This window comes from Sus scrofa, chromosome 6, assembly GCF_054392235.1.
Source record: "Sus scrofa isolate SSC_HxYL_T2T_F1_AM1 chromosome 6, Sscrofa_HxYL_maternal_Yorkshire_Landrace_v2.0, whole genome shotgun sequence".
Lineage (NCBI taxonomy): Eukaryota > Metazoa > Chordata > Mammalia > Artiodactyla > Suidae > Sus > Sus scrofa.
In genome coordinates, this window is record NC_139388.1 from 166,070,065 (window position 1) to 166,092,093 (window position 22,029).

Genomic DNA, 22,029 nt, shown 5'->3' on the forward strand with positions numbered 1-22,029 from the left:
TTTTCTCTTTTGTATCTTTGATGTTATATTTAAGAAACACTGCCTAAATTGAGATCACGAAGACTTACACTTGTATTTTCTTTAAAGAGTTTTATACTTTTAACTCTTGTATTGAGTCTTTGATCCATTTTGAGTTAATCTCTGTATATGTGTGAGGTAATGGTCCTAATTCATTCTTTTTGTATATGGATATCCAATTGTCCCCAAAATGGATATCCGTTTTTGAAAAGATTGCTCTTTTCCCTATTGATTTGTCTTGGCTCCCTTGTCAAAACCCAATTAACCATAAATGTGAGAACTTAATTTGTACTCTCATTTCCATTCTCTTGATATATGTCTTTTCTTTATGCTAGTACCACAGTATCTTGATTACTCTGAAACTACAGAGTACTTTCTGAACTTGCAAAGTTTGAGTCCTTGATTTTTTTTTTTTTTTTTTTTTTTTTTTAATTTTAAGGCTGCCCCTGTGGCACATGGAAGTTCTCAGGCTAGGGGTCAAATCGGAGCTGCACCTGGCAGCCTTTCCACAGCCACAGCAATGCGGGATCCAAGCCATGTCTGCAACCTATACCACAGCTCACAGCAATGCCAGGTCCTTAACACACTGAGCGAGGACAGGGATCGGACCGGCATCCTCATGCATACCAGTTGGGTTCCTTACCACTGAACCACAAGTGGAACTCCTAGTCCTCTATTTCACTTGTCTTTTTCTAGATCATTTTGGCTATTTTTGTGTCTCTCGAATTTCCATATAAATTTAGGATTGACTTGTCAATTTCTACAAGGAAATAAATTAAGAAACTATGTGAATTGTGTTGGATCTGTAGATTAATTTGAGTATTCCCATCATAACAATATTTCATCTTCTGATCCATGGACATGGAAGGTCTTTCTATTTGAGTCTTTAAAAATTTTTTTCAATAATGTTTGCAGTTTCTAAGGAATAAGTTTTGTCCTTATTTTGTTAAATTTATTCCTAAGTATTTTTTTTTGATATTATGGTAAATGGAATTGCTTACTTAATTTCATTTTTGGATTATTCATTACAAAGGTATAGAAATAAAATTGCTATTTACTTATTTATTTTAATTTTTTTTGGCCACATCCATAACATGTGGCAGTTCTCAGGACAGGGAACCCAAGCCACTGAAGTGACAATGCTGGACGCTTAACCCACTGTGCCACAGGAGAGATCCCTGATTTTTATGTATTGATCTTGTATCCTGCACCCTTGTTAAACTCATTTATTGTTCTAATAGTTTTTTTTTTTTTAAGTCAGTTTCTTAGGGTATTCTCTACAAGATTATGTCATCGATAAACAGATACAGTTTCTCCTCTTCATTTCTAACCTGGATGCTTTTTTATTTCACTTTGTTACCTAATTTCCCTGGCTAGACTCTCCAATAAAATGTTGAATAGAGACACAAGACTGGACATCCTGTTTTGTTCCTGATCCTAAGGTGAAACCATTCAGTCTTTCACCATTAAATATAACGCTAACTGTGCATTTTTTGTAGATGCCCTTAATTAAGTTGAGAAATTTCCCTTCTATTCTTAGTTTATTGGGTGTTTTTATCATGAAGGGGTGTTGAATTTTGTCAAATGCTTTTTTATGCAGCAACTGAGATAATCATATGATTTTATCATTTATTCTATTGCTATGATATTATGTTAATCAATTTTTAGATTTTAAACCAAATTATATTCCTGAGGTACATCCCGCTTGGTCATGATGTATAATCCTTTTCATATGTTGGTGGATTCAGTCCATTTTGTTGAGAAATTTTGCACCTGTATTCATAAGGAATATTGGTCTGTAGTTTTCCTTTGATGTCTCTGTCTGATTTTGGTATCAAAGTAATGTTAGTTTAATAGAATAAATTTGGAAAATATTATACCCGCTCCTGTTTTTTAGAAGAGTTTATGAAGAACTAGTATTTAAGTATCTTCCTTGGTAGAATTCATCAGTGAAACAATATGGGTCTCAATTTGTAATTGATCTATTCAGATTTTCTGTTACTTCTTGTGTCAGTTTTAGCAGTTTGTATCATTCTAGGAATTTGTCCATTTCATTGAAGTTATCTTATTTGTTGATACAGAGTTGTTTATAATATTCCTTTATTATCCTTGTAAAAAATTTCTGTAAGACCAGTAGTGGTGTCCCCTCTTTCACTTCTGATTTTAGTAATTTGAGTCTTTCTTCCTTCAGTCTTCAGTCTTTTTTCTTGATCAGTCTAGCTAAAAGGTTGCCAATTCTGTTAATATTTTTTAAAAAACAACTTATTTTTTATTTTGTGTATTTTTGTATGCTCTATTTCATTACTTTCCACTCTAATCTTCATTAGTTCCTTCTATTTGCCTTGGGATTAATTTGTTCTTTTTATCATTGAATATTGAGCATTTGTTATTACGTATTCTGGATGCAAGTCCTTTGTTGGGTATATAATTTATAAACATTTTCTTTCAGTCTATAGCTTATCTTTTCATTTCTCTTAATATAGTACCTTCCACACTGTAACAGTTTTAAACTTGAAGTCTAATTTATCAATTTTTAAAGAATTATGTTTTCTATATCATATCTATAAACACTTTGCCTAACTCAAAGTCGTAAAGATTTTTTTCCTATCCTTTCTCCTAAAATATTCATAGCTTTACATTTTACCTTTTGACTTATGATCCATTTTGAGTTAATTTTTGTATAGGCATGAAGTTTATGTTGAAATTAATTCATTTGCATACAGATGACCAAATGTTCCAACGCTATTTTTTTGTTGTTGTTGTAGTTTTGTCTTTTTCCCTTTTCTGGGGCCACACCCGCAGCATATGGAGGTTCCCAGGCTAGGGGTCTAATCAGAACTACAGCTGCTGGCCTACGCCAGAACCACAGCCAGATGTGAGCCGCGTCTGTGACTTATACCACAACTCACGGCAGTACCGGATCCTTGACCCACTGAGCAAGGCCAGGAATCGAACCTGAAACCTCATGGTTCCTAGTCGGATTTGTTAACCACTGAGCCACGACGGGAACTCCCCAACACTATTTTGTTAAAAGATTATCTTTTCCCTCTTGAATTGTCTTTGCACCTTTGTGGAAAGAACTATTGGCCACATCTATTTTGTTCCATTGATTTATGTATCTCTTCCTTTGTTAATACCGTACTGTCTCTATCACTGTAGCTTTATAGTAAATGTTAAAATTGGGTGCCATGAATCCTCCAATTTTATTCTTTTTTTTTTCAAATTTCTTTCATTTTTCTAATTCCTTTGGCTCTCCAGACGAACTCTAGTATGTTTGTCTACGTCTGCAAAAATTCCTGCTGCGATTTTGATTGGAATTATGTTGAATCTATAGACTAGGTTCAGTTTCAAGGAAGAACTTAATTTTAACTATATTGAGCATTCCAACCCACGAACATGATATGTCTTTCCTTCCATTTAGATCTTCTTTCATGAGCATTTCCTAGTTTTCAGCACACAGATTCTGAACTTGTGTTAGATTTATACCTTTTTCATTTTAGGGGGAACCATTGTAAGTGCTCTTTTAAACATTTGGTTTCCAGTTGTTCATTGCTATTATATAGATATACATTTTGATCTTTATATGCAGACATTGTATCTTGCAGCTTTGCTAAATTCACTTATTAGTTATTGGAGGTTTTTTTGTATATTCCTTGGGATTTTCTACGTAAATAATCATGACATCTTTGCGTAGGGATAGTTTAACTTCCACCACAATGGTGAATGTTCCACTTAGGCGAGTAGAGATCCTTGTCATATCTTAATCTTAGGGGGAAAGATTTAGTCTTTCACAATTAAATATGATATTAGTTCTGGGAGTGCCGCTTTGGGTTTCAGGGTGGCTTTAAGTTCAGGCTGGGAGATATTGGAGGAGTCAAACAAGAAAACTCACCACTGGATTAGTGGTCCCTCAAGTTCTGGTTTCCTTCCTCAAGCCTCCTGCTGTTACTTACTTTTCAGAGTCCTCAGATAATTGCTCCATGTGTTCTCTCTGAGATGTTTTTTGGTTGCACGCAATGGAAGAGACAGTGTAGAATGTCCACCTTAACTGGAACCAGAACGAAATGACCACCTTTTAATTGCTTACACTCTAACAAGCACTGTATTCTACATGGAAGGTAATGTGGAGCATTCCAAGGTATTCAGTCAGCCCCTAACACATGCAGACCCAGCTACTTGCATTTGTTTCAGAAAAAAATTAGTAAAGGTTTGGAATCACTGGAGCTTACATAGGACGCAGTTCAATACTCTGGCTTCTGTGGAACCACATATTCCTGTGTTTAAACAGCAGATCTGGGAGTTCCAATCATGGCTCAGCAGTTAGCAAACCCAACTAGCATCCACGAGGACATGGGTTCCATCCCTGGCCTTGTTCAGTGGGTTGGGAATCCTGATCTGGCATTGCCGCGAGCTGTGGGGTGTGTCGCAGATATGGCTCCGATTCATCATTGCCGTGGCTGTGGTGTAGGCCGGTGGCTTCAGCTCTGATTGAACCCCTAGCCTGGGAACCTCCATATGCTATGGGTGCAGCCCTCCAAAGATCAAAGACGAAAATTTTAAAAAATAGTAATAAAAAACCCCTCCAGCAGATTTGAAATAAATGATAATAGCATAGTGAGTGTAAAGATAAAGAATCAGAAACTTAAATTTGTCACTGTATACAACTCTTGGAGATTTTATTCATGTTTAAAATTTAAAACAGTAAAACAAAGTGTGAAATTTGAGGTGCAATGTTTTTGGTAAGCATGACATAGTTCAGGTGAAAATCAAAGATATTAACTACAAATCCTTATTTGTTTCTTGTACAATATTCTCTGAACTTTTACGGAGTTCACACTTTTGGAAGTGCTTTTTTTTTTTTTTTTTTTTTGCTTTCTAGGGCCACACCCACGGCATATGGAGGTTTCTAGGCTAGGGGTCCAATTGGAGCTACAGCTGCCGGCCTACACCACAGCCACAGCAACACTGGATCTAAGCCATGTCTTCAACCTACACCACAGCTCATGGCAACGCCGGATCCTTAACCCACTGAGCGAGGCCAGGGATCCAACCTGCAACCTCATGTTCTCTAGCTGGATTCGTTTCTGCTGCGCCACAATGGGAACTCATGGAGGTGCTTTTTAATGTATGAATTTTTTTCTAAGTTTGGGAAAAAATTATCTTTTCTTTTCCCTATAACCTCATCTACTAAAAATGCTGCTGAATGTAGGTATATATCAGTGAAACAGACTATTCCAGACAAATAAAGCTTGTGTATAATAAGGGCAAAGTTTGAAAGTTAATGTTAACTTTTGAAATACTATACAATCTAAAAGAAAGCATAGACATAAGAGGATTCACTCATAATTTGTTCTTTGCTCCACATGATTTGTTTTCTGAATTATATTTTATATTTGGCGGGAAATTTTATGTTATTATTATTTTCTTTTTTCGGCCTCCCCTATGGCATCCTGAAGTTCCTGGGCCAGGGACCGAACCCACGCCACAGCAGCAACCCAGCCTGCAGTAACAACACCAGACTCGTAATCCACTGCACCACAAGAGAACTCTGAGAATCATATTTTGAAGAATTATTCCAGGAGAAATGACAAAAGATGTCAGAAGAGGTAAAAAGGCAATGTTTGAACACTTCAATCATTTCTCCCAAGAACTGGACACTCATTCTGAAACATGACTCAGTATTTGCTACCTTTCAGCCATTTTATCTCATTTTGCAGAATAAAAATGGAGAGTTTTTCCAAGCATAGTAGAATGGTGAATACGCTAGTGAAAATTTTTGACTCTAGAGACAAATGGAAATCCACTAGAATGCATTCTCCAAAACCGGAAAGTAATATGCTCTGTTACCATTTCCAAAATTTGTTGTGAGATGCGTTTTAAGAATCTCCACCAAAGTATTTATCGGTTGCTTCATGTAAAAGAGATTTTTCAAAACTAAAACATGAAGTCTACCCATCCGCAAACTAGGCCTGGGGTTTTCTCCTGTCCATCAGCTGTTCATAGCAAACCTCCTCAGAAGCCATAGGCGAAGCTGATGGAGAGGCCTCAATACAATAGAGATAGGAGACATGGAATTTCAGTCTATTTTTCCCTTCTGGACCTTCTCAAACCCAGTACCAAATGGAGCGGATAAAATTGGGGTTCCCGTCGTGGCGCAGGGGTTAACGAACCTGACTAGGAACCATGAGGTTGCGATCCCTGGCCTTGCTCAGTGGGTTAAGGATCTGGCGTAGCCGTGAACTGTGGTGTTAGGTTGCAGACGCGGCTCGGATCCCACGTTGCTGTGGCTGTGGCGTAGGCCGGCAGCTACAGCTCTGATTAGACCCCTAGCCTGGGAACCTCCATATGCCCCAGGAGTGGCCCTAGAGAAAGGCAAAAAGACAAATAAATAAATAAATAAATAAATAAATAAATAAACTGTATGATAAAATTGCTGGTGGGTCTGATCATACCTAGCTCTTTTTTTTTTTTTTTTTTTTTTTTGTCTTTTTGCCATTTCTTGGGCCGCTCCCATGGCATATGGAGGTTCCCAGGCTAGGGGTCTAATCAGAGCTGTAGCTGCCGGCCTACGCCACAGCCACAGCAATGCAGGATCCGAGCCGCATCTGCGACCTACACCACAGCTCACGGCAACGCCGGATCCTTAACCCACTGAGCAAGGTCAGGGATTGAACCTGCAACCTCATGGTTCCTAGTCAGATTCGTTAACCACTGCTCCACGACGGGAACTCCATACCTAGCTCTTGATAAGCATCTCCGGTTCCATAGTCGTCTGATCTTCTAGCTCAGGTGCTCAGTTTATATCCTATGGCCCAATAATCTGCCAGGAGCTTGTCTTTGAACAGTGAAGACTTCCCTGCTGCAGAAGTATGAATAGCATTCTCCCAGCATCTTAGACATCTACACAGACAGCCTTATTTGGGGGCTTGTCAAAGACTCCACATGGTCTCGTGGCCAACCCTGAACACCTCTAACATCATTTGGTCTCTGGGTCATGTGGCCCTGAGTCAGGGCAGTGTTTACAGTAACCCGAACTGGCTGTAGAGAGCTCTCAAAGTAGGTAGGCTGCTAAGTCACTCAATAAATGGATTGGAGTGATAAACCTAAGTGCAGGCTGGCCTGTTAAAGCTGCGACTTTTCCTTAGTTGTAGGAGATGGAAAATGCAGTGATAGCCTTTACTTTGGGGTGGTGGGGTGTCCTCCAGTGCCCTATGGCATTAGACTGCTAAAAGCATTGTTGATGGGGCAGGCCCCTTAATCTCTGCAGGGTTAAACCACTCCCTGGTACACATGCTGCTTTCCAGGAGGACTTCTGCTCGTGAGATCTGGTTAACATGGTGTCGTGGGCACAGTGGGTCACTATGACGATCTTCTGTGTCAGAATGATCAGCGTCCCTTGGCCTTGTGCTGAGCAGGAGCATTATCATTGCCCGGAGGCAAGAAGGTCAGTGTGTACTGCTGCTCATCCGTAGGTGAGTGTGAAGTGAGAACTGTGAACGGCCAGTCTTCCTTTTTGTTGGGGATTGCAAAAAGGGGCATTTGCCAAATCAGTAGTTCCCTACCAAGGGCTGACCGGTTCTAGCAGAGACACCGTATCTGGCACAGTGGCTTGTGCTTGGACCTACTACTTGGTTGAGTTTCTGGTAGCTCAGTGTTGTCCACCACGATCTATTTTTTGCAGATATTATGGTAAATTAGAGAGGGATATGGTGAGAATCACCACCCGGCATCCTTTAAATCACTGAGGGTGGAGCTAGTTTCTGCCATTCTACCAATGATGTCACACTGCTTCTGATTTCTTCTCTTGGCCAGGGCAGGGGACACCAGGGGCTCTCACTTGACCTTTACTCACAGGATGGATTTCACTATGAGATGGACTTGAGCCAGAACTCCATGTGTCATCTGGCTTTCATAACATCCCAGCCCAACAAGGGAGCCGTGACAGCAGATTGGGTTTGCTGGTAAGAGTGCCGGTCTAGGCAGCTTCTTCAATAGCCCTCAAGGGATTTGGGTATTCTTTTCTCCAGTATGTAATTAGTCTTATAACTGGTGAGAGGGCTTGTGGGGGAAGGGGGGTAATATGTACTGTATACACTTGCTATGACACTGCCAGGCCCTTCCTCCAGGGGACTTGGCTTCACCTTCAGTCAATGGACTCCGGATCTGAGGACTGGCTCAAGTCTAGAAATTGAGCAAAGGATCATCATTTTCCACTGTGGCAGCTAATTACCAGTCTTCTGCTTCCGTATTCTTGTGTGTTTTGGTTTTCAAGTCTATACGCTAAATGGCTGCCTGTCTGTCTCAGCTCTGGAAACACTGTGGCCCCTTAGCCATCACCACCTATCCCTATGGGTCAGAGTCTCTGGTTATGACTCCAGTTTTTGGCTCATAACACCACCTTGCCTCTGTTGTTTGCGGGCTGCCATCTGGCCTCTGCAAGCTCAGGAGTCTATATTCCTACTGCCTCTAGGTAGCCTAGTTCCACGGCTGCTTCGTTACCGTCAACTTAGCTTGCAGAGGAAAGCTGCCACCGCTGAGTTCATTCTAGTACATCCCTTATTATTCCATAGGGTACATCTACTTAGTAAAGCGAGTGTCTTTGAGCCCCCTTACCCAACTTCGTCAGTTGGTGGATGCCTGGTCTTTCATCCTAAATCCGCTCTCGCGTCCCCACCACCCTGCACCTCTCCTCTCTTCTGTAATACTCTGCCGAGGCAGCTATGGTCTTTCTGCCTCATTTACTGCAGGCTGTGGTCGTCTCCAAGTTTCAAGGAACACATTTCCTAACAATGTGTTAAGATGGGCTTCGAATATCCTTGTTGGGCTATGAGTCTTGAGTGACAGGAGCACCCACTTCAATAGACTATCTCCTGTGCAACCTTGCGGCGTTCTTTCACCATGGTCCAACACCCTCAAGATACACTCATAAATAATCTTCCAGTTCCTCTTGTATCTCTTGTATTAGTTTTTTTTTTAAATTTTTGTTTTAGTTCTTGTAGCTCTGACTGTGAACAATTGGATACCATTCATTTAATGGCTGGTATGACCCCATCAAGCCGTGCTGAAATCAGACCAGTGGGCAGTGGGGTGGGGGTGGGGGAGGAGGACAAGCGTTATCTTGAAAGGCCCATGTCTTGGGTGAGGACTGGTATGGTCCCCTGGCAGTGGGAGGATGCTCTCCTTTATGAGGGGAGGGATGCCTTTGGCAACATCCAGGATTAAGGAGAATATGGGGGTTTGAGCTTCTCAAATCTGAATCCCAAGACTCAGGATCACTTTTGCCCTGTGGACCCTAACTTTAGCCCAGGACTTGCAGGGGCTGTGGATTCAGTCTCTTTGATAACTCAGCCATGTTCACAATCAAATCTTGGGCTGATTTTTGGCACAGTCTTTCCTCCAGCTGCAAGACATAAATGTCTCCTTAAGTTGTGTCATGGCGCCCTTCTGGTTTTCACAGTGTGCTCTGAGTTGAAAGTGGACTTAAATGAGCCTGACTGATTCTCTTTCATCAAGGCTTCTGTGGCAGATAGCAAAAGCCAATCAACCCTGCAGTCCTTAGAATTATCCACTGCCTCCATATCTTTCAAGTGCTGGTGCTATGACATAGTTTTTGAGTCCCTTTCTCCTGATATATCTGCCCAGTCCTTTATAGGTGAGAGTCATGAATTGTGATGCTGCAGAAGCATCCCACTCCTCACCAGAAATGGGATTCTTTTTGCCCTCTGACTGGTCAGTGATTTCATTCTGGAATCTCCTCCCGACATCTGCTTTCTCAGGTCATTTCTGTTGCCAGCTACTCAGTTTGGCTTTCCCCCAAAGTAGATCTTAAGACAAGAATTTGGATGTGAGTAGTTTATTTGGGAGGTGATTCTAGGAGGCCTCGTGAGGGAGTGAAAAAGCAAGAGAGAGACGGAGAGAAGCTAAGAAAAGTTATGTTCATGAGCGGGTGGCCTCTGGCATCACCTGGAACTCAGTCCAGTGGGGACCCTGGGAGGGCCGGGAGGTGGGAGGTCTTATCCACCAAACTCGTAACTCTTCTTAGGTTAGGTTGTTCCTGGGGCATCAACGCCTTAGCATTCTGGCCTCCCCTGAACATAGCTGAGAAGACCCTGATACTAGAGAGAGTCTCAGGCAGAGAGACACGAGAAGCTCTGTGCAGGTGACCTCTAGGCTAGGGCTCCAGACAGCTGGCATCCCCCTTCTAATCCTAGCAGCCTCCTCCCTGGCACCTCCCAAAGCTCCAAGCTGCCCATGCCATTGTGCAGCTCCAAGTGCTACAGGGGCTTCCTGTGGTTTTCAGGATAAGGTAGCTGCAGTTCCCTGAGGGCCAGTGAAATGCCAGATGTTCTAGAAAGATCTTTTCTCACATTAGTACATCTCATCTTTATAAGAACCTCATCATGTTCATTCCACTGAGGAGAAAACAGTCCCAAAGAAGTTTGACGGCCTCTGACTGGCACAGAGAACCTCTTTCATAATCCTGCATAATCCTGCCCATGCCAGCTCCTTCCTCCCGTCAAACCCTCTCCTTTTTTTTTTTTTTTTTTTTTTTTTCCGTTTTTGGCTGTCCCATGCCTTATGGAGTTCCCAGGTCAGAGATCAGATCCCAGCTGCAGTTGCAGCCTACACGGCAGCTGTGGGAACTCTGGATCCTTAATCCACTGTGCAAGGCCGGGGATCAAAACTTCATCCCAGGGCTCCAGAGGCACCGCTGATCCTGATGTGGCACAACGGGAGCTCCAAGCTCTCTCCTTTGTCTCAGCCACATCAAGCCACTTTCGGGCCCCTAAACAGAGCCATCTTCACACCTTCCTACCTTTCTGTGTGGAGTTTTCTTTGCCTAGAATTCCTTTTCCTTTCAGTATCTCGCCAATGCCTTCCTGTCCTTCAAGACTCAGCTTAGGCAACACCTCCTCCAGGGAGACCTCCTGCCCTGCCAGGCTGACTTAGCCCTTCCTCAGTGCTGCCCAGTCTCTGTGCTCTCCGGTGGACCCCTACCCTCTTGGTGTCCAGTTTGCCTGTTTCTGGCCTTGCATCCCTGCCAGAGCCCGTAGGAATTCTCCGTGGATATTTGTCAGGTGAGCGAAGGATCAGTCTGTTCATTTTTTTGTGTGATGTACTCTTATGCCTTTATTTTCTTGTAATGTTACTACTCTGAAGAAGTATAATTAAGACTTTGATATGAGCCATCAGTTTTGTTAGATTATGGTGATAGCTTTGACTATGAAACTCCCACATTTGTGAAGAATTCTACTTTTTCCTAGCTCAGACAGCATTTTCTTTTTCTTTTTTTTTTTTTTTAATAATATATTTTGTTCATTTGAGTTCTCACTCTTTGTTAGCGTCTGCCATTTCCCCACACTTTCACATGGCTACGTTTTTCTAGGGCCAAGCTGAAGGCCTCTAGGGAGGCAGCAATCTCTGTTCTCTTCCCTGAATTGGAAACTCCCGGAGGGCAGGAAACGAGAGGGGGCCTCTCATCACTGTCGCCCACACCTAAGTGGCGGGCAGAGCTGAAATCATGCGGCTGAATGGATGAGTGGTTGATGAGTGCTTTTCACAGTGTGCTCCGTCCAGAGCTGTGTGCTGTGCCTGTGAACGCGGCAGACAGCCCTCCCTGTCCTCAGATCTGGGTTCCTCCAGCCTGACCCTGACCTCGGGGCTCTTGTGCAAACAGGTTGTCTGAGAGGCGATCCCAGAAGGCACTTCCCTGGAACAGAGAGGAAGGGAGGCGGGCAGGCAGGGAGCCCCCTGAGGTGTGCCCCTGAGGCACAGGGCACCAGAGTGAGTGGCAGGAGGTCGCTGGGAAACTGACAGCACTAACGCCCTGCATGAACCCAGATCGGGACTTGAACCCACAGTTTTTTGTTTTTTTGTTTTTTTTTTTAACCCACAGATTTTATTTATTTTTTATTTTTTGTCTTTTTGCCATTTCTTGGGCCGCTCCCGCGGCATATGGAGGTTCCCAGGCTAGGGGTTGAATCAGAGCTGTAGCCACCAGCCTGCACCAGAGCCACAGCAATGCAGGATCTGAGCCGCATCTGCGACCTACGTCACAGCTCACGGCAACGCTGGATCCTTAACCCACTGAGCAAGGCCAGGGATTGAACCTGCAACCTCATGGCTCCTAGTCGGATTTGTTAACCACTGAGCCACGATGGGAACTCCTTGAACCCATAGTTTTTAAATTAGAATCTCTTACCCGGTATCTGGACTGACGGAGGTTCAGGTCCTTTGTGCTGCCTCGCAGGAGACATTCAGTGAGAGACAAAGTGATAGGCAAGAAACAGATTTATTAAGATAGGATGCTTGCGACAGATGCAAGCAGGCAGGCAAAGAGCTCTGCCCTGAGGATTCGATGGGCCACATTTTTATAATCCAAGGGGAAAGACGCCTCTTCCTCTTACTAACAGCTCCTCCTTGGTATTTGGTAAGAGAGTATTTGACCCTATAAGGTCCCGCCAGGACGGTCATGCTGCTTATTCAGATCAGCAGAAGGGGGTCCTTAAACTCCTGCCCTAGGTCTATACCTGAATGCAGGCCTCCCCCACCCCCTGCCCAGTGTCTGAAGCAAACCCACCAAACAAGCCTGCGTTGTCGTTCTGATGATCTTCTTGAGCAATTATTAACTTACGTGGCCTCCCAAAGTTCCCTAGGTTTTCCTCTCCATCTGTGGTCCCTCACTGGGGCTTGTACAGCAACCTGTGTAACTGTCCTATCAGCTGCTGTGGGAAACCCTGGGACCTCCTGTGAAGAACGCTCGCCTTAGAGCTCCCCTGCCGAGGGTGAGGGAGCTGGGCTGTGTATAAGGCCTCACCCATCCGTGGCTGAGGGCTGGCACGAGGCGGGGAGGTGGGCTCTGGTAGCCAGAGGAGGCCCTCAGGTAAAGCAGTGCAGATGCTGGCCGTGGGATGGCAAGGACAAGCTCTGGGGGTGGGCTGTGGAGAGTGACGATATCTAGTGAGTGACAATATCTACTGAGTGACGGCCACCTAAACTCGTCTTTACTGTAGAGCCAGGCTCCAGGGGAAGATTCTAAGGTCTGGGTAGGTGATGCTTGGGCGGAGAGCCTTGCCTCTTTAAAAGCTGCATACCCTCTGCTTTGCAGCTCCCTCTTACTCTGACAGAAAGTCACTGCTGTTTTGAGGAGGGTGGGTGGGGAGTTGTCTCGAATCCTGGCCAGCTGTCAACGTTGTTAGACCCCTTGGGGAAGGGGCTGGGGAGTGGACAGTGTGCCCAGTATATGTGGGAATGAGAAGACCCTCTGCTCTAGACACTTGCCACCACAGGGAATCTGGGGTGCAGGATGGGGTGGGGTCAGTCTGTTTTGTTTTTTAAAGAAAAGTGGTAATCTTTGTATTTATGTATACTCTCTTGATTTAAAATGTACTGGGTTGAATGGTGTCCTCTCCAAACTCATGTTCATCTGGAATCTGAGACTGTGATCTTATTTGGAAATAGGGTCTTTGCAGATGTAAGGGGGGGGGGGTCCTGTGGTTTAGAGTGCCCCTGATCCAATGACTGCATCCTTATACCAAGAGAAAACAGGGGTGACTCAGATACATGGCGGGGGTGGGGCGGAATGGCCATGTGAAGACAGGCAGAGTGGACTTACGCTGCCGTAGGCTATGCAGTGTCCGGGCGGTCCAGCACCTGCCAGAAGCTGGAAGCAGTGAGGGAGGATTCTTCCCTAGGGCCTTTGGTGGGGGCGGGGCAGGTCATGGCCCTACTCACACCTTGATTTTGAACTTTCAGCCTCCAGAATTGTGTAAGAATAAATCTTGATTGTTTGAAGCCACCCAGTTTGTAGTACTCTGTTTTGGCAGCCCTAGGAAACTACCACAGTGCACAGTGACTATTTGTAAAAGCTCTGTGCTGTCCCCATGATAGGGGGGTAGGACCCAGGTCCCTAAGTCTCCAGCTTAACATTCTCTGCTTTGGGACCTGCTGAGACGGGGCAGGGGGGTTACAGGAGGAGCCGCTGGTGGTGCCTGGGGCAGACAGGGAGGGTCCCCGGGGGAGGTGGGCTGGAGGAATGGGCTCTGGATTGACTGGGGGAAGGTGGACCTGAGGGAGCTGGGAGGGCAGTGTAGACCAGCCATAACGGTGAATCGGTTGGGGGCAGGGGTGGGGTGACAGAAAGAAGTGTGCGGTCAGGCTGAGGCTTGGGGTTTGGTTGACAGAAGGCGTGGTGCTGGCGAGAGCCAAGGCTCGGAGGAGTGGGAGTCACCCCGGGTTTAATGTTTTGAGTTGGAGGTTCCTGTGGGACACACAAGGGGAGCTGGATGTGCTTAGAAGAGGTCTCTGGGCTGGAGACAGAGATTTCAGGACCTGCCTGCGGGGACCGAGGAGCCTTCCAATCATGAGCTGGGCCAGAGCGGGGACAGCCCGGGGTGTGGAACAGTCTTGGCGGGAGGTCAGTGCTGCCCCAGGCTGTCCAGGGGTTGCTTTAGCAACTAGAAAGGGGGATGTCTTTCATCGGCTGGTTTGAAAAACTCCCAAAGCTTCTTCTAAGAGGGTCAGAAGAGACAGGAGGTACAGGGGTGGGGATGGAAGCCCGGGGAGAGGAGCGTGTGGGCTGCAGGGGAAGAAGCATAGACCGTGGGAGGTGGGAGGAGGACCCGCTGGTGCGCAGGCAGGTTTAAGTGCTGGCGAGGAGGTGCCCAGAGAGGGAGGAGCTGACGCAAGGAGGGGAGCGTGGGTTGCAGGGTGGTCTTGGGCAGGAGGAAGGCCAGACGGAAGGACAGGGGCGGGGAGGGTGGAGAATGCTGGCAACCAGTGAAGGGCAAAGCTGTGGGATGGGAGGTATCATCTGTTTTGGGGCCACATCTGACTGTGAGGCAGGGTCTGGATCACCTGCCCAGAGTGAGGGCCAGGGTGGTGCTCAAGGAGAGAGCACCATTTGGCCACCAGTGGGCGCAGTTGCACCCACACAGCTTTGTCTATTCCGCCAACAACAGTAACTTGTGGGCAGAGGTCCTGGCACCCTCCAACCCTGCGCTTCAAGAAGCGCGTGTGCGCCACTGGACGGGGGTCTTCCTAGGAAAGCGGGCTTTGGAGGGCCTTCGGGGAGGCCCTGGTCAGCCCCTGCTGCGCGCACTGGAGACCAAATGGTGCCTCCCCCTGGGGGCCTCCCACGCCCCGAGGCGGGGCCGCAGATTCCACTGTGGGCTCCTTGAAGCGTCTGCTGTGTCTGAGGCACTGGAACAGCCCTCATCTCTTTTACTCTTTGAAATAACTCCGTGAGAGTAGTATTAGTGCTCTTTTAGAAATAAGAGCCGAACTCCTTGCTTGGAGCATCCTGTGCACCAGGCTGGCCGCTTGAATTTGTCACCTCATTCCATACTTCTGCCGCCCTGTAGATGAAGAAGGATCGTGTTATCTCCGTTTTGCAGATGAAAAGGGTGGGGCGGGGGAGGGAGTTTAAGTACCAAAGCCCGCCTAGGGCTCAGCTTTTGGAGGCTGGCACTGTCTGGCTCTAAATCCATGTGCTAAGTCATTGAATCCCCCTGAGCCTCACTTTCCCCTTCTATAATATGTAGGTAGTATTTTCAGCAGCATTGCTCAAGCCTGGAATCCAAGGCCCCCTCTCCATGTTGTGAGATTATTTTTCAATAATCACTTGTATTAATTACAGAAGAATTTCCATTAGTGTTTACCAGGTGCAAAACAGCTGTTACAACTCCAAAATTGTGATATAAAAATTATCTTCCATACAGCAAAAAACCTGAGAGGAAAAAAATCCCTTCATGTTATAATTCATAGTAGTTTTTTAGTAGAGCATTACAATTAAGATATTAAATTATAAATTCACATGGTATATTTAAAAATTAAATTATAGAGTAATACAAATACTTAAAAAAAAATCTTTTTAGGGCTGCACCCAAGGCATAGGGAGGTTCCCAGGCTAAAGGTCAAATTGGAGCTGTAGCCACTGGCCTACACCACAGCTGCCGCAACACAGGCTCCTAGCCGCATCTGCGACCTACATCATAGCTCATGGCAGTGCTGGATTCTTAACCCACTGAGCGAGGCCAGGGATCGAACCTGCATCCTCATAAATGCTAGTCAGATTGGTTTCCACTGAATCACAACAGGAACTCTAATACAAATACTTTTAAGTTGTGATGTGCCAATAAAGTTCAAAATTTTATCACTGATTGGGACTCAGAACTCAGAATAGGCCAACAGTTTAGATGATTCTGTGATCTGCGTAAAGGTTAGAAGGAGCAAGGAGGAGGAAGATGTCTGTAAATAAATTATTTCACAGAAAAAACTTAAATTTTTTTTTTTCTCTCTCTCTCTCTCAGCTGAGCGCTTGGCATGTGGAAGTTCCCAAGCCAGAGATGGAACCTGAGCGGCAGCAGTGACGCTATAAAATCCTCAACTGTTAGGCCACCAGGGAACTCTGAAAAAACTGAAAAAAAAAAAAGAAAAAAAGATAATTAATTTTAAATGGATAAGTTAATGTTCTAACCTGTTGGCACAATGTACAAAAACACAATAATGATAGTTTGTGTTTATAGAGTGTTTACTACCTTCTCTTCTAGCACTTTACACGTTATTTCATTTAACCTACATGACAACCCTGTGAGGTAGACAAGGAAAAAGAGGCAGACAAGTTAACCCAGCCAGAAAACAGCTTAGTGCCAATTCCTTTACATCTGACCATGTCCTTTCTCTTCCTCAGTGTCCTCATCTGTGAAATGGGTTCTCAAGCCTGTCGCGTGAGCAAGCAGCATCTTGAAGGATCACTGTTACAGTCAGGGCTTTGTTCCCCTGTGGCTCTGGGGCTTCCAGCCTTGCCCTCACCCAGTGGCTATCTCCCCTCCCTTCGTTTTACTGTATTCGCTTTCATCCTCTCTTTCGGTCGTAATTTTCTAGATCTCTCCAGGGCTTTCTCCCAGTCTCTTCCCCTTCCCACCCCAACCCAAGACCCTGGGTTTTCTCCGCCTGTCCTCTGCTGCCCCCGTGTGGCCCAAAGTGGAAAGGCCGCTCCTCGCGGACCGCGCTCCCGGGGCCTCCGCGCTCCCGGGGCCTCCGCGCTCCCGGGGCCTCCGCGCTCCCGGGGCCTCCGCGCTCCCGGGGCCTCCGCGCTCCCGGGGCCTCCGCGCTCCCGGGGCCTCCGCTGAGGCTGAGCACAGGGAGATGCAGAAGCGGTGCCGCGCTGGAGGCTCACCGTCCGCCTCCTTCCGACTAGGTGGGGGTTTGGCACCCAGCTCTGGACTTGGTTCGCCCCTGGCTCTATCTGACCTCTGGGTGCGCGGGAGGGACAGAGGCCTACCTCTAACCTCGGGTCTGTGTGGACACCCCACCCCCGACCCCGAGTGGCTGTGGTCGCCGCCGCCGCGCGCCTCCTTCCTGAGCCTCAACCCGGAGGAGCGCTGCGCCCCCGGTGCTTGAGCCTCCCCGCTGTCTCTAGAATTAGGTGAAATTGGAACCCAGGACCGATGATGGTCTTTGCCTAGCTTCCTTCACCCTTGGACGACTCTCCCCGCCACCGAAGGTCACAGTGGTGACAGTGTGTAGGCAGACGGATGTATTCGCCTTCACAGCACGTGGCCCATGAGCGGCAGCGCACGGACCCAGACCCCTGGCGTCTCTGAATACTTTTCTTGCACCATCCAGCCCTTTCCCAGACCTTAGGTATTCCCGTCAGAAGCCTGATGAACAACAGCCTCTTCTTAGATGGTTTTACGTGGCTTCACACTATTCCACTCACGTGCTTAAATATATTTTAAAATTGTACGAGCAATGTATTAAATATACTTTAAAATTGCAGGAGCAATGTGCGGTCGTTGCAGAAAGATTAGAAAGCCCAGCAAAGACTTCCGAATAAAAATGACAGGTTGTACAAGAACGCTCTTTCCTGAAATTCCATGAAAATGACAGCAAAGAGATTTGATTAATATATTTAAAACCGCAAGGACAAAGAGAGCAGGAGAGGAGACGCCAGCAGCAGCAGCATTTGGGAAGCAGGGAGCGGAGAGCACATCTGAATCAAAAGACTTCAGAAAGCTGCCTCTCACACCCCAGTGTCTGTACAAGCAACTGGATTTACATTGGGAAAGCCCAAAGGCTCAGGCCCTTGGAAGTAGGTGGGCTGGAAACAAAGAGCAGGTAGACACCCTGATTCGCGCTCCGCCCCCGCCTCCCCGGTGCTGCCAGATGACCTTCTCCCCAAGTGGGCAGAAAACTAGAGGTATATTCTTTGGAGAGGGTAAAACAGAGTCTCTGAGCGGGGGGCAGGGGGGACTCGAGGGTGGGAAAACAGGAGATTAAGTGAATGTTCACATCTGAGTGTTGAGTCCCCAGCGCAACACCCCGTTCCCTGCCCCGCCTTGGCTCCTGGCACCTGGCAGCTAGGCAAACACCTGTAGGCAGGAAGTTGGAATTTGATCCTGGGAAGAGGGCCAGCGCCTAAGGAAATGGCCCAGGCAGACCCCGGCTGCCTCCAGCCCAGGATGCCCGCTGTCCACAAGCCCCACCCATGTGCACACAGCTCTCAATCAGCTTTCTCATTTTTTCTTTTAACTATTTATTTTTATTTTTGCCTAATTTCAGACTTAGAGAAAAATTGCAAGAATTCCTGTCTACTCTTTGCCACAATTCCCCTAATATGTACATATTATTTTCTACTGAACATGATGTTCCTTTATCTCTGAATAATTCAGTGAGTTTTTCTCAAAACCAAGGTCGTTCTTTTGTTCTAACATTGATATTAACATTGATTCAGGGCTATCATCATAGCTACAGACCTTCTTCAGATTTTTCCAATTATACCAGTAATGTTCTTTAGTGCAGAAAACTCCAGACCATGTGCTGCATTTAGTTACCATGTCTCTTTGGATTTCTATCCATTTATATCTATATCTTTTCAGTGTGTTCCAGATTTATCCTCTGGGAGCTCCTTCAGGCTGGTTCTTGTGTCCATCATTCTGTCATTCCTTTTTTTTTTTTTTAGCTTTTTAGGGCTGCACTTGCAGCATATGGAGGTTCCCAGGCTAGGGGTCCAGTCAGAACTACAGCTGCCGGTCTACACCAGAGCCACAGCAATGCAGGATCCGAGCTGCGTCTGCAACTATACCACAGCTCAGGGCAACGCTGGATCCTTAACCCACTGAGTGAGGCCAGGGATTGAACCTGCAACCTCTTGGTTCCTAGTCAGATTTGTTTCCTCTGCGCCACAACGGAAGTTCCCATTCTGTCGTTCTTTGAGCATGTCTGTCACAAAGATGTTGTGGCCTCATCTACTATTTTCTCTGCCCTAGTTCAGGAATCAGACATTTCTTCAAGAAGCCTTCATTCTTTTAGTAATGCTTCAAAGAAAGACAACAAGGGATCACCAGAAAGCAAAGGAAGTTGTCTAGTAAAAAAAAAAAAAAAAAAAAAAAAAAAAAGACAACAAACCAATCAAACAAACACAAACAGATAAAAGCTACTTGGCAGAAACAGAGACTATGTAGGAAGATTAAAAAAAATTTTAACGCACTATCATGAATATTTTCAGAGTCAAGAGAAGCTACTGTATCCATTACAGAAGAATAAAATACCATAAAAAGAAGGATTAGTGAGGAAACAATATTAGATGTTAAATATTTGAGAGCATAAATAAAACATGCAATTGAGGGGTTCTGAGGAGCTGCCCTAAAAGGGGAAGCACAAAGACAGAGATGGGGAGTTCCCTGGTGGCGGAGTGGGTTGGGGATCTGGCGTTGGCATTGTTGTGGCTCAGGTTCCATTGTGGGAGCTTCCACATGCCATGGGCGGGGTCCCCTCAGAAAAAGGCAGAGGTGGAAAATATAAGAGCAAAAATAAAACGGAGGTCCTAATTCTGAAAGCTAGTTCTAGAAAAAGAGAAGAGAGAAAACGGAGGTGAGGTCCCCGGTAGGAGGGGCTGGGTGATGGCAGACTTGGGTAAACCCAGCCTTTTGCAGAACGAGGGATAGAGCTGCCGTTTTCAGCAGCTTTATGTTGACAAAAAGCATGCACAACCTAAAAGTTGACAGTGAAGTTTTATTTGGGGCAAACTGAGGATTTTTGCCTGGGAGTCAGCATTTCAGAGAGCTCTGAAATACCGCTCCAAAGAGGAAGGGGAAGGTCAGTCTGTGTGCGATCGTGGAGAAGGGGGAGGTACACGCAGCCGAGCACACATTTCACAGAAAGCTGCTGCCAGTCTCGTGGAGGTTACTGCTCTCAGGGGGAGCAGACACCGCCGTGAGGGGTTTCAGTGCTTTTCGATACGAGGAGATGTAAGAACTGGGCTCACAGAAGCTACTCCTGAAAACATCTATCTGAAGACCTGTTCGGCCAGTTTTCCCAGAGCACAGAGGGCCTCACTCCTGATCTGCCCCCGGAGCTCCTTTGAAGGGGGTTTTGAGGGTCAGCAGCTGCAGTGGCTCCTGAGTCGATCCTTGGAGAGGCAGATGGCCAGTGCCAAGCTCCAATTCACATGTATTTGAAAGCTGTTGGTTAGGGGTGTGCTGGGAAGAATTTTAACAACCGGCTCCCCCTAAAAGTGTGCATATGTATGCATCCATAAGTTTGTTATCAATTTTAGTGATATGCGTAACACAAACTTTACAATAGTAAGATATGCAATACCCTTATTGGAAATTCTGTCTAGCCAATTGAGTCTTACAGAATACTTTCACTCCTTTTTGCCAAATTCTTATATCTATGTCTAATTGATGGTTGTGATTCAACCATAATTTCAACCTGCTCTTTTCCCACATAATTTTTTTTTTTTTCCGATTTTTAGGCCCGCACCCATGGCATAAGGAAGTTCCCAAGCTAGGGGTCGAATCAGAGCTACAGTTGCCAGCCTACACTGCAGCCACAGCAATGCGGGATCCCTGACCCACTGAGTTCATTACTACATGTTTCGGAATTTTACCTGTTTGTCAGTGATGTAAATGACTTTTTTTTTTTTTTTTTCTGCATTAGATAATAGTTTTCAAATGCTGGAGAAATATTTCCTCAAGATTTTGTGCGATTTATGATGTAACAGCCTCAGATCCAGCATGTTAGCAATCTTCATTATTAACATTTTCTCCATCACTTTCTTTTGGCTGCATCAGAGGTCAGGAAAGCCTATCTGCAAATTTAGGGCAAGAGAATAAATATTTTATGTCTTTGTTGCATATTCTCCGTTTGTTATATTTTTTCCAGCATTTTAGTGTAAAAATCATTCTCAGGTTACCATAAAATAGCATCTTGGCTGTGGTTTGCTGATTCTTGATCTAAAAAATCAGCAAAACAATAACTCAAGCCTGATGTTGTGGTGTTTGCTGATTTCTGTGGTGTAAATATTCTCACCATGGTGATTTCAAGCTACCAGTGTGACCTCCCTGGAGACAGAGATGGGGAGAAAAGTACAGCAGCTCACACTTATGTGCTATTTGTGCCACACAGATACAGTAGATTAAAATAACCTCAAGAACATAGGGAATATAGTAAAAGGTAGTACAATAAGGAGGAAGTAATACGTTTTGAGTATGTATCACCTTTGTTTTTCTAATCAACTTAATTTCAAAAATGTAGAATTTAGGTTTTTTTTTTTTTTCTTTTTAGGGCTACACTCACGGCTTATGGAAGTTCCCAGGCTAGGGGTTGAATCGAAGCTACAGCTGCCGGCCTACACACAGCCACAGCAACTCGAGATCTGAGCTGTGTCTGCGACCCACACCACAGCTCACAGCATCGCTGGATCCTCAGTCCACTGAGTGAGGCCAGGGATCGAACCTGCAACCTCATGGATCCTAGGTGGGTTTGTTAACTGCTGAGTCTTGAAGGGAACTCTTAGAATTTAGTTTTTAACAATGGTGGTGGTTTAACAACCAGGAAGCGGTTGAGGGGACTGGCAGAGGTCTGCTGGGTCTGAGGGTGGGTATCGTCTCTAATTAAGGCCAGAACTCAAGTCTATGGATACGGCCAGGCTCAGGCTGTGACCTTCATCACTGCTGGGTCTTTGTGGGGCTCTGTCTAGGGTTAATTTGGGGCCTATATATG

General features: G+C 45.6%; 1 protein-coding gene across 1 annotated transcript in view; it reads left to right on the forward strand.

Moving 5' to 3' along the window:
- LOC146402975 (uncharacterized) overlaps positions 1-22,029 on the forward strand; it is a 35,971-nt gene that overhangs the window by 9,010 nt on the left and 4,932 nt on the right. The gene's annotated exons all lie outside the window — the stretch shown is intronic.